This window comes from Bombina bombina, chromosome 8 (assembly GCF_027579735.1).
Source record: "Bombina bombina isolate aBomBom1 chromosome 8, aBomBom1.pri, whole genome shotgun sequence".
Classification (NCBI taxonomy): domain Eukaryota; kingdom Metazoa; phylum Chordata; class Amphibia; order Anura; family Bombinatoridae; genus Bombina; species Bombina bombina.
In genome coordinates, this window is record NC_069506.1 from 92,072,408 (window position 1) to 92,084,428 (window position 12,021).

Sequence of the window (12,021 nt, forward strand, 5' to 3'; positions counted from 1 at the left end):
TCAGAAAAAAGACTAAAACCCCAGGTAATAAAAAATATTTCTTAATATGTTTATTTTCCCCAAATATGAAACTGACAGTCTGCACAAGGAAATACATGAACCTGACTCATGGCAAATATAAGTACAATACACATATTTAGAACTTTATATAAATGCATAAAGTGCCAAACCATAGCTGGGGTGTCTAAGTAATAAAAACATACTTACCGAAAGACACCCATCCACATATAGCAGATAGCCAAACCAGTACTGAAATGGTTATCAGTAGAGGTAATGGTATATGAGAGTATATAGTCGATCTGAAAAGGGAGGTAGGAGATGAATCTCTACGACCGATATCAGAGAACATATGAAATGGACCCCCGTTAGGGAAATCATTGCATTCAATAGGTCATACTCCCTTCACATCCCTCTGACATTCACTGTACTCTGAGAGGAATCGGGCATCAAAATGCTGAGAAGCGCATATCAACGTAGAAATCTTAGCACAAACTTACTTCACCACCTCCATAGGAGGCAAAGTTTGTAAAAATGAATTGTGTGTGTGGTGAGGGGTGTATTTATAGGCATTTTGAGGTTTGGGAAACTTTGCCCCTCCTGGTAGGATTGTATATCCCATACGTCACTAGCTCATGGACTCTTGCCAATTACATGAAAGAAATAGAAGCTTAAGGTAAAATTTCAGTAGCCATGGCTCAAAAAAATTGTAAAGCCCTTGATTTGATAGCTAGGTGTACACTGAACACAGCTGGGAACCATTGCCTAGCTTTAAACATTAATAGAAAGAGTACAGTAACAGGTCAGATTTCTAGGTTGTATCAGCTGTGGTTTTATCTCAGTGCAAAGTAAAAATGCTACTGATCACTTGGCAGCATTAAATAATCTAAGTGGGCTATTTGAGATTTTCACAGACCATAAATTTTGCACCAAAGAAAATTTTTAAAATGACCTAGGAATGAAATAATAAACTTTCATGATTCAGATAGGGCATGTAATTTTAATCAACTTTCCAATTTACTTTTATTTTGTTGAAAATGAAAAGTGGGTAGGCTCATATGCTAATTATTAAGATCTTTAAGAACTGAGATAAGGGGACAGTCTGCAGAGGCTTAGATATAAGGTAATCATAGAGGTAAAACGTGTATTATAACAGTGTTGGTTATGCAAAACTGGGGAATGGGTAATAAAGGGATTATCTTTTTAAACAATAACATTCTGGAGTAGACTGTCCCTTTCAGATGCTGCATGCAAAAATATCTGGAAAAACCTCAAGTGTACATGTGTAGTGGTTATAAGTAGAATGTGTGTGTTTTAAAAAACAAAACACAGAAAACCTTTCGATAAAAACATAATTTATGCTTACCTGATAAATTTATTTCTCTTGTAGTGTATCCAGTCCACGGATCATCCATTACTTATGGGATATTCTCCTTCCCAACAGGAAGTTGCAAGAGGATCACCCACAGCAGAGCTGCTATATAGCTCCTCCCCTCACTGCCATATCCAGTCATTCGACCGAAACAAGACGAGAAAGGAGAAACCATAGGGTGCATTGGTGACTGTAGTTTAATTAAAATTTAGACCTGCCTTAAAAGGACAGGGCGGGCCGTGGACTGGATACACTACAAGAGAAATAAATTTATCAGGTAAGCATAAATTATGTTTTCTCTTGTTAAGTGTATCCAGTCCACAGATCATCCATTACTTATGGGATACCAATACCAAAGCTAAAGTACATGGATGATGGGAGGGACAAGGCAGGATTAAAAGGAAGGAACCACTGCCTGAAGAACCTTTCTCCCAAAAACAGTCTCTGAAGAAGCAAAAGTATCAAATTTGTAAAATTTTGAAAAGGTGTGAAGCGAAGACCAAGTCGCAGCCTTGCAAATCTGTTCAACAGAGGCCTCGTTTTTAAAGGCCCAGGTGGAAGCCACAGCTCTAGTAGAATGAGCTGTAATCCTTTCAGGGGGCTGCTGTCCAGCAGTCTCATAGGCTAAGCGAATTATGCTCCGAAGCCAAAAGGAGTGAGAGGTTGCCGAAGCTTTTTGACCTCTCCTCTGTCCAGAGTAAAAGACAAACAGGGAAGATGTTTGACGAAAATCTTTAGTAGCTTGTAAGTAAAACTTCAAGGCACGGACTACGTCCAGATTATGTAAGAGACGTACCTTCTTTGAAGAAGGATTAGGACACAATGATGGAACAACAATCTCTTGATTGATATTCTTGTTAGAAACCACCTTAGGTAAAAACCCAGGTTTGGTACGCAGAACTACCTTCTCTGCATGAAAAATCAGATAAGGAGAATCACATTGTAAGGCAGATAGCTCAGAGACTCTTCGAGCCGAGGAAATAGCCATCAAAAACAGAACTTTCCAAGATAAAAGTTTAATATCAATGGAATGAAGGGGTTCAAACGGAACTCCTCGAAGAACTTTAAGAACCAAGTTTAAGCTCCACGGGGGAGCAACAGTTTTAAACACAGGCTTAATTCTAACCAAAGCCTGACAAAAAGCCTGGACGTCTGGAAACTCTGCCAGACACTTGTGCAAAAGAATAGACAGAGTAGAAATCTGTCCTTTTAAAGAACTAGCTAATAATCCTTTGTCCAAACCCTCTTGGAGAAAGGACAATATCCTAGGAATCCTAACCTTACTCCATGAGTAATTCTTGCATTCACACCAATAAAGATATTTACGCCATATCTTATGGTAGATTTTCCTGGTGACAGGCTTTCGTGCCTGTATTAAGGTATCAATGACTGACTCGGAGAAGCCACGCCTTGATAGAATCAAGCGTTCAATCTCCATGCAGTCAGTCTCAGAGAAATTAGATTTGGATGATTGAAAGGACCTTGTATTAGAAGGTCCTGCCTCAGAGGCAGAGTCCATGGTGGAAAGGATGACATGTCCACTAGGTCTGCATACCAGGTCCTGCGTGGCCATGCAGGCGCTATCAGAATCACCGATGCTCTCTCCTGCTTGATTTTGGCAATCAGTCGAGGGAGCAGAGGAAACGGTGGAAACACATAAGCCAGGTGAAAGAACCAAGGAGCTGCTAGAGCATCTATCAGCGTCGCTCCGGGGTCCCTGGACCTGGATCCGTAAAAAGGAAGCTTGGCGTTCTGGCGAGACGCCATGAGATCCAGTTCTGGTTTGCCCCAACGATGGATCAGTTGAGCAAACACCTCCGGATGGAGTTCCCACTCCCCCGGATGAAAAGTCTGACGACTTAGAAAATTCGCCTCCCAGTTCTCTACGACTGGGATGTGGATCGCTGACAGATGGCAAGAGTGAGACTCTGCCCAGCGAATTATCTTTGAGACTTCTAACATCGCTAGGGAACTCCTGGTTCCCCCTTGATGGTTGATGTAAGCCACAGTCGTGATGTTGTCCGACTGAAATCTGATGAACCTCAGTGTTGCTAACTGAGGCCAAGCCAGAAGAGCATTGAATATCGCTCTTAACTCCAGAATATTTATTGGAAGGAGTTTCTCCTCCTGAGTCCACGATCCCTGTGCCTTCAGGGAGTTCCAGACTGCGCCCCAACCTAGAAGGCTGGCATCTGTTACAATCGTCCAATCTGCCCTGCGAAAGGTCATACCCTTGGACAGATGGACCCGAGATAGCCACCAGAGAAGAGAATCTCTGGTCTCTTGATCCAGATTTAGTAGAGGGGACAAATCTGAGTAATCCCCATTCCACTGACTTAGCATGCATAATTGCAGCGGTCTGAGATGCAGGCACGCAAATGGCACTATGTCCATTGCCGCTACCATTAAGCCGATTACTTCCATGCACTGAGCCACTGACTGACGTGGAATGGAATGAAGGACACGGCAAGCATTTAGAAGTTTTGATAACCTGGACTCCGTCAGGTAAATTTTCATCTCTACAGAATCTATAAGAGTCCCTAGGAAGGTGACTCTTGTGAGTGGGGATAGAGAACTCTTTTCCACGTTCACTTTCCACCCATGCGACCTCAGAAATGCCAGAACTATCTCTGTATGAGACTTGGCAACTTGAAAGCTTGACGCCTGTATCAGGATGTCGTCTAGATACGGAGCCACCACTATGCCTCGCGGTCTTAGAACCGCCAGAAGTGAATCCAGAACCTTTGTAAAGATTCTCGGGGCTGTAGCCAACCCGAAGGGAAGAGCTACAAATTGGTAATGCCTGTCTAGAAAGGCAAACCTTAGAAACCGATGATGATCTTTGTGAATCGGTATGTGAAGGTAGGCATCCTTTAAGTCCACTGTGGTCATTTACTGACCCTCTTGGATCATGGGTAGGATGGTCCGAATAGTTTCCAATTTGATAGATGGAACTCTGAGGAATTTGTTTAAGATCTTTAGATCCAAGATTGGTCTGAAGGTTCCCTCTTTCTTGGGAACCACAAACAGATTTGAATAAAACCCCTGTCCCTGTTCCGTCCGCGGAACTGGATGGATCACTCCCATTACTAGGAGGTCTTGCACACAGCTTAGGAATGCCTCTTTCTTTATCTGGTTTGCTGATAACCTTGAAAGATGAAATCTCCCTTGTGGAGGAGAAGCTTTGAAGTCCAGAAGATATCCCTGAGATATGATCTCCAACGCCCAGGGATCCTGAACATCTCTTGCCCACGCCTGGGCGAAGAGAGAAAGTCTGCCCCCCACTAGATCAGTTTCCGGATAGGGGGCCGTTCCTTCATGCTGTCTTGGGGGCAGCAGCAGGTTTTCTGGCCTGCTTGCCCTTGTTCCAGGACTGGTTAGGTTTCCAGGCCTGTCTGGAATGAGCAACAGTTCCCTCTTGTTTTGAAGCGGAGGAGGTTGATGCTGCTCCTGCCTTGAAATTTCGAAAGGCACGAAAATTAGACTGTTTCGCCTTTGATTTGGCCCTGCCCTGAGGAAGGGTATGACCCTTGTCTCCAGTAATGTCAGCAATAATTTCCTTCAAGCCAGGCCCGAATAAGGTCTGCCCCTTGAAAGGAATGTTGAGTAACTTAGACTTTGAAGTCACGTCAGCTGACCAGGATTTAAGCCATAGCGCCCTACGCGCCTGGATGGCGAATCCGGAATTCTTAGCAGTTAGTTTAGTCAAATGAACAAATGGCATCAGAAACAAATGAGTTAGCTAGCTTAAGCGTTCTAAGCTCGTCAATAATTTCCTCCAATGGAGCTGTATGGATGGCCTCTTCCAGGGCCTCAAACCAGAATGCCGCCGCAGCAGTGACAGGCGCAATGCATGCAAGAGGCTGCAAAATAAAACCTTGTTGAATAAACATTTTCTTAAGGTAACCCTCTAATTTTTTATCCATTGGATCTGAAAAAGCACAACTGTCCTCAACCGGGATAGTGGTACGATTTGCTAAAGTAGAAACTGCTCCCTCCACCTTAGGGACCGTCTGCCATGTAGTGGCGTCTATTGGAAACATTTTTCTAAATATAGGAGGTGGGGAAAAGGGCACACCGGGTCTATCCCACTCCTTGCTAATAATTTCTGTAAGCCTTTAAGGTATAGGAAAAACGTCAGTACACAACGGCACCGCATAGTATCTATCCAGCCTACATAATTTTTCTGGAATTGCAACTGTGTTACAGTCATTCAGAACAGCTAATACCTCCCCAAGCAATACACGGAGGTTCTCAAGGTTAAATTTAAAATTAGAAATCTCTGAATCAGGTTTTCCCGAGTCAGAGATGTCACCCACAGAATGAAGCTCTCCGTCCTCATGTTCTGCATACTGTGACGTATGGCTCTTACAGCATTTGCGCGCTCTGTATCTCTCCTAACCCCAGAGCTATTGCGCTTGCCTCTTAATTCAGGCAATCTAGATAATACCTCTGACAGGGTATTATTCATGATTGCAGCCATGTCCTGCAAGGTAATCGCTATGGGCGTCCCTGATGTAATTGGCGCCATATTAGCGTGCGTCCCCTGAGCGGGAGGCGAAGGGTCTGACACGTGGGGAGAGTTAGTCGGCATAACTTCCCCCTCGACAGAACCCTCTGGTAATAATTCTTTTATAGATAAAGACTGATCTTTACTGTTTAAGGTGAAATCAATACATTTAGTACACATTGTCCTATGGGGCTCCACCATGGCTTTCAAACATAATGAACAAGTAGGTTCCTCTGTATCAGACATGTTTAAACAGACTAGCAATGAGACTAGCAAGCTTGTAAAACACTTAAAACAAGTTTACAAGCAATATAAAAAACGTTACTGCGCCTTTAAGAAACACAAATTTTGTCCAAATTTGAAATAACAGTGAAAAAAGGCAGTTACACAAACGAAATTTTTACAGTGTATGTAACAAGTTAGCAGAGCATTGCACCCACTTGCAAATGGATGATTAACCCCTTAATACCAAAAACGGAATAACAAATGACAAAAACGTTTTTTAAACAGTCACAACAACTGCCAAAGCTCTACTGTGGCTTTTTACCTCCCTCAACACGACTTTTGAAGCCTTTTGAGCCCTTCAGAGAAGTCCTGGAACATGCAGGAAGAAGCTGGATGTCTGTGTCTGTAATTTTTTCTGTGCAAAAAAGCGCTAAAAACATAATTTATGCTTACCTGAAAAATTTGTTTCTCTTGTAGTGTAGTCAGTCCACGGGTCATCCATTACTTATGGAATATATCTCTTCCTAACAGGAAGCTGCAAGAGGATCACCCAGCAGAGCTTGCTACATAGCTCCTCCCCTCACATGTCATATTCAGTCATTCGACCAAAGCAGACGAGAAAGGAGAAACCATAGGGTGCAGTGGTGACTGGAGTTTAATTAAAATTTAGGTCTGCCTTAAAGACAGGGCGGGCCGTGGACTGACTACACTACAAGAGAAACAAATTTATCAGGTAAGCATAAATTATGTTTTCTCTTGTTAAGTGTAGTCAGTCCACGGGTCATCCATTACTTATGGAATACCAATACCAAAGCTAAAGTACACGGATGAAGGGAGGGACAAGGCAGGAACATTAAACAGAAGGAACCACTGCCTGAAGTACCTTTCTCCCAAAAATAGCCTCCGAAGAAGCAAAAGTGTCAAATTTGTAAAATTTTGAAAAGGTGTGAAGCGAAGACCAAGTCGCAGCCTTGCAAATCTGTTCAACAGAGGCCTCATTTTTAAAGGCCCAGGTGGAAGCCACAGCTCTAGTAGAATGAGCTGTAATCCTTTCAGGAGGCTGCTGTCCAGCAGTCTCATAGGCTAAACGTATTATGCTACGAAGCCAAAAAGAGAGAGAGGTAGCCGAAGCCTTTTGACCTCTTCTCTGTCCAGAGTAAACGACAAACAGGGAAGAAGTTTGACGAAAATCTTTAGTTGCCTGCAAATAGAACTTCAGGGCACGAACTACGTCCAAATTATGCAAAAGTCGTTCCTTCTTTGAAGAAGGGTTAGGACACAGTGATGGAACAACAATCTCTTGATTGATATTCCTGTTAGTAACTACCTTAGGTAAGAACCCAGGTTTAGTACGCAGAACTACCTTGTCTGAATGAAAAATCAGATAAGGAGAATCACAATGTAAGGCAGATAACTCAGAGACTCTTCGAGCCGAGAAAATAGCCATCAAAAACAAAACCTTCCAGGATAACAGCTTGATATCAATGGAATGAAGGGGTTCAAATGGAACGCCTTGAAGAACATTAAGAACTAAGTTTAAGCTCCACGGCGGAGCAACAGTCTTAAACACAGGCTTAATCCTAGTTAAAGCCTGACAAAAAACCTGAACGTCTGGAACTTCAGCCAGACGTTTGTGTAGAAGAATAGACAGAGCAGAAATCTGTCCCTTTAACGAACTAGCAGATAAGCCCTTTTCTAAACCCTCTTGTAGAAAGGACAATATCCTAGGAATCCTAACCTTACTCCATGAGTAACTCTTGGATTCGCACCAATATAAATATTTACGCCATATCTTATGGTAAATTTTTCTGGTAACAGGCTTCCTAGCCTGTATTAAGGTATCAATAACCGACTCAGAGAAGCCACGCTTTCATAGAATCAAGCGTTCAATCTCCATGCAGTCAGCCTCAGAGAAATTAGATTTGGATGTTTGAAAGGACCCTGAATTAGAAGGTCCTGTCTCAGAGGTAGAGACCACGGTGGACAGGACGACATGTCCACTAGGTCTGCATACCAGGTCCTGCGTGGCCACGCAGGCGCTATCAGAATCACGGAAGCTCTCTCCTGTTTGATCTTGGCAATCAAACGAGGAAGCATCAGGAATGGTGGAAACACATAAGCCATGTTGAAGAACCAAGGGGCTGTCAGAGCATCTATCAGCACCGCTCCCGGGTCCCTGGACCTGGATCCGTAACAAGGAAGCTTGGCGTTCTGGCGAGACGCCATGAGATCCACATCTGGTTTGCCCCAACGAAGAATCAGTTGAGCAAAGACCTCCGGATGAAGTTCCCACTCCCCCGGATAAAAAGTCTGGCGACTTAGAAAATCCGCCTCCCAGTTCTCTACGCCTGGGATGTAAATCGCTGACAGGTGGCAAGAGTGAGACTCTGCCCAGCGAATTATCTTTGAGACTTCCAACATCGCTAGGGAACTTCTGGTTCCCCCTTGATGGTTGATGTAAGCCACAGTCGTGATGTTGTCCGACTGAAATCTGATGAACCTCAGAGTTGCTGAGGCCAAGCTAGGAGAGCATTGAATATTGCTCTTAATTCCAGAATATTTATTGAGAGGAGTTTCTCCTCCTGAGTCCATAATCCCTGAGCTTTCAGGGAGTTCCAGACTGCGCCCCAGCCTAGAAGGCTGTTACAATCGTCCAATCTGGCCTGCGAAAGGTCATCCCCTTGGACAGATGTGGCCGAGAGAGCCACCATAGAAGAGAATCTCTGGTCTCTTGATCCAGACTTAGTAGGGGGGACAAATCTGAGTAATCCCCGTTCCACTGACTTAGCATGCACAATTGCAGCGGTCTGAGATGCAGGCGCGCAAATGGTACTATGTCCATTGCCGCTACCATTTAGCCGATTACTTCCATGAACTGAGCTACTGACGGGTGTGGAATGGAATGAAGGACACGGCAAGCATTTAGTAGTTTCGATATCCTGGCCTCTGTCAGGTAAATTTTCATCTCTACAGAATCTATAAGAGTCCCTAGAAAGGGAACTCTTGTAAGTGGTAATAGAGAACTCTTTTCCACGTTCACCTTCCACCCATGCGACCTCAGAAATGCCAGAACCATCTCTGTATGAGACTTGGCAGTTTGAAAACTTGACGCTTGTATCAGAATGTCGTCTAGGTACGAAGTCACCGCTATGCCTCGCGGTCTTAGTACCGCCAGAAGTGAGCCCAGAACTTTTGTAAAGATTCTTGGAGCCGTAGCTAATCCGAAGGGAAGAGCTACAAACTGGTAATGCCTGTCTAGGAAAGCAAATCTTAGGTACCGATAATGATCCTTGTGAATCGGTATGTGAAGGTAGGCATCCTTTAAATCCACTGTGGTCATGTACTGACCCTCTTGGATCATGGGAAGGATGGTTCGAATAGTTTCCATTTTGAATGATGGAACTCTTAGAAATTTGTTTAGGATTTTTAAGTCCAAGATTGGTCTGAAGGTTCCCTCTTTCTTGGGAACCACAAATAGATTTGAATAGAATCCCTGCCCGTGTTCCGTCCGCGGAACTGGGTGGATCACCCCCATTAGTAAAAGGTCTTGTACACAGCGTAGAAACGCCTCTTTCTTTATTTGGTTTGCTGATAACCTTGAAAGATGAAATCTCCCTCGTGGAGGAGAAGTTTTGAAGTCCAGGAGATATCCCTGAGATATGATCTCCAACGCCCAGGGATCCTGGACATCTCTTGCCCAAGCCTGGGCGAAGAGAGAAAGTCTGCCCCCCACTAGATCCGTTTCCGGATAGGGGGCCCTCTCTTCATGCTGTCTTGGGGGCAGCAGCAGGTTTCTTGGCCTGCTTGCCCTTGTTCCAGGACTGGTTAACTTTCCAGCCCTGCCTGTAACGAGCAACAGCTCCTTCCTGTTTTGGAGCGGAGGAAGTTGATGCTGCTCCAGCCTTGAAGTTACGAAAGGCACGAAAATTAGACTGTTTGGCCTTTGATTTGGCCCTGTCCTGAGGTAGAGCATGGCCCTTACCTCCCGTAATGTCAGCTATAATTTCTTTCAAGCCGGGCCCGAATAAGGTCTGCCCTTTGAAAGGAATATTAAGCAATTTAGATTTAGAAGTCACGTCAGCTGACCAGGATTTAAGCCATAACGCTCTGCGCGCTTGGATGGCGAATCCGGAGTTCTTAGCCGTAAGTTTGGTTAAATGTACAACGGCATCAGAAACAAATGCGTTAGCTAGCTTAAGTGCTTTAAGCTTGTTCATAATTTCATCCAATGGAGCTGTGCGAATGGCCTCTTCCAGAGACTCAAACCAGAATGCCACCGCAGCAGTGACAGGCGCAATGCATGCAAGGGGCTGTAAGATAAAACCTTGTTGAACAAACATTTTCTTAAGGTAACCCTCTAATTTCTTATCCATTGGATCTGAAAAGGCACAACTATCCTCCACCGGGATAGTGGTACGCTTAGCTAAAGTAGAAACTGCTCCCTCCACCTTAGGGACCGTCTGCCATAAGTCTCGTGTGGTGGCGTCTATAGTAAACATTTTCCTAAATATGGGAGGAGGGGAAAAGGGCACACCAGGTCTATCCCACTCCTTGCTAATAATCTCTGTAAGCCTTTTAGGTATAGGAAACACGTCAGTACACACCGGTACCGCATAGTATCTATCCAACCTACATAATTTTTCTGGAATTGCAACCGTGTTACAATCATTCAGAGCCGCTAATACCTCCCCTAGCAATATGCGGAGGTTCTCAAGCTTAAATTTAAAATTAGAAATCTCTGAATCCAGTCTCCCTGGATCAGATCCGTCACCCACAGAATGAAGCTCTCCGTCTTCACGTTCTGCAAACTGTGACGCAGTATCTGACATGGCTCTCACCTCATCCGCGCGCTCTATCCTTAACCCAGAGCTATCGCGCTTGCCTCTTAATTCTGGCAATTTAGATAATACTTCTGTCATAACAGTAGCCATGTCTTGCAAAGTGATTTGTAAGGGTCTCCCTGATGTACTTGGCGCCACAAAATCACGCACCTCCTGAGCGGGAGGCGAAGGTACTGACACGTGAGGAGAGTTAGTCGGCATAACTTCCCCCTCGTTGTCTGGTGATAATTTCTTTACATGTAAAGATTGACTTTTATTTAAAGTAGCATCAATGCAATTAGTACATAAATTTTTATTGGGCTCCACATTGGCCTTTAAACATAGTGAACAAAGAGATTCATCTGTGTCAGACATGTTTAAACAGACTAGCAATGAGACTAGCAAGCTTGGAAATACTTTTCTAAATAAATTTACAAGCAATATAAAAAACGCTACTGTACCTTTAAGAAGCACAAAAAGCTGTCACAGTTGAAATAACAATGAACGAAAATAGTTATAGCAACCAATTTTTCACAGTAAATGTATTAAGTTAGCAAAGGATTGCACCCACCAGCAAATGGATGATTAACCCCTTAATACCCAAAAACGGATTAACAATTTAATAATTAACGTTTTTCTCACAGTCAAAACACACTGTCACAGGTCTCTGTGACTGATTACCTCCCTCAAAATGAATTTTGAAGACCCCTGAGCTCTCTAGAGACGATCTGGATCATGGAGGATGAAGTAGACAGATTGTGACTGAATTTTTACTGTGCAAAAAAGCGCTAAAATAGGCCCCTCCCACTCATATTACAACAGTGGGGAAGCTCAGAAAACTGTTTCTATGCAGAAAACAAAGATGGCCATGTGGTAAAAATCATGCCCCAATAAGTTTTATCACCAAGTACCTCACAAAAAACGATTAACATGCCAGTAAACGTTTTAAACATACATTTGAAAAGTTATGAAGTGTTATTAATAAGCCTGCTACCAGTCTCTTTTACTGCAGTTAAGGCTCATAAATTATTTCAGTATTAACAGTATTTTCAGAGTCAATTCCATTCCTTAGAAAAATACATTCAGTGTACACACAC